This window comes from Triticum dicoccoides, chromosome 5A, assembly GCF_002162155.2.
Source record: "Triticum dicoccoides isolate Atlit2015 ecotype Zavitan chromosome 5A, WEW_v2.0, whole genome shotgun sequence".
NCBI classification, from domain to species: Eukaryota; Viridiplantae; Streptophyta; class Magnoliopsida; order Poales; family Poaceae; genus Triticum; species Triticum dicoccoides.
Window position 1 is genome coordinate 568086161 of NC_041388.1, and position 1800 is coordinate 568087960.

Below are 1800 nucleotides of genomic sequence, written 5' to 3' on the forward strand. Positions count from 1 at the left end.
GGCAGAGACTGGCATGCATGCCGATTGGGTATCCCCTCCTACCTTTAGGGCTCCGGCATCACCGGCGATAGTAGCACCATACACAACAATTACGAGGAGGGGGTGGATGAGGGCGGCTACACGAAAAAGAAAGCGTGTTGAAAGGATCGACGACAAAGATGGCGAAAATGGGGATGATGTGCACCAAAAGAAATATATTGGTTTGTAGTTGGTTTTATTGGTTTTCTTTGCTGTTTTTGTTTGACCGTTAGAGAATGCTCGTGGTTGGTGCATCAATGGTCGATTGTTTGTTTTAGCTACTAATAACTAACAATATATACCCCACAAAAAAACTAACAATACAAAAGCAATTATACCATGCTTCACTGCAGGGTAAAGCAGTTGATGCCTCGATGCTTACAATAACTCGTTGCACATGCTCCCATGATTTTTTTTTCTAGTACTATGTACATTCTGTCGACTATAGTCGATAAATAAAATTATTGTGTATTTTCTTTTTTCTTTTCTAAAAAAAGACATTGTCGAGCCTGAAAAAAGACTCGAATCTAGCTTGACTTTGCATTAATAAAGTCATCAATCAGCCAGAATTACAACGACAAACCACATACAAGTAGCAGAAAAAGAGATAAAAATAAACTGAGGCGAAACAACCTCAGGTGAAAGATACATGGTGCAAATAGAACAGTGCAAGGACCAAAGAAAACACAAGCAGCTATCAATATGAACCGAAAGAAATAGCTTTTGTTTAGGATAAGTTGATGCTTTATTTAACTAAAAAGAATAGTCTAGGATCTCATCAGAGACCACCTCTAAGATAAAATCTGATGGCATCATTAGCCACACTTACATAATGCTTTCACTACGCCTACCTTTGCTAATTTATGAGCAACAACATTTGCCGAATGACTAACAATTACCAAGAGCTAATTCTAAAAAAGCAATTACTAGAGCTTTTTATTATTAATTAACATCTTCAGAAACATTTTGCACCTATATATTATTTATCGCTAATATTCGATATTGCCCGATAAACTCTGAAACCCTTCCAGTGACCCCGATACGCTTTCGGTTCTCTTGAAACTATTTCCAATATTAACGAAACTATTTCAAAAATAAATCCTCGTCACTCTTTGTGACGCCCGGGTAATTAAGCTACAGTGATCCTCTACTAATGATGCCATGTCACCTTGATTATAGTTGCTAATCTCGAGTTAGTTCGAAACTGATTCAAATTCAAATTTAAAATATAAGCAAACAACAAAAAATTTCAAACAATAAAACTAAAATGTTCGGGTTGTGCCAAATAATGCGTAGGTAGTTATGGTGGAGAAACCACACTTTTATAAAATATTTATAATACTATAAGATGAATAAAACTGTAGATAAAACAATTAAATTAAATGCCTTCTGTATTATGTAAAATACTAAACTATTGTGTTTAGGGTAAATCTTTTTATGGCAGTGGGTTTAGTGGCAATGCTAAATTTAGGAGTTGAAATTATATTTTTACAAAATTAAAATAAATCAGAAAAGAAAAAGAAATAAAAGAAAAGAGGTTAGAAAAACAGAAAACCAAAACTAAAAAAAAGGAAACAGCACCCCCGCTGGGCTCTGGCCCAGCTGGCCTGCCCAACTGGGCCAAGGCCCACCCTGCCACCTTAACCCCCCACGCCCCTGAAACCCTAACTCCTACGCGCAACTCTCCCCCGTCGCCCCACTTCCCCCCACCCGATCCAGATGGGATCGGGATCGATCCCACCACGCCGTCGCCGCTGCCCCCCCCTCTGCTGCGTAACCCCT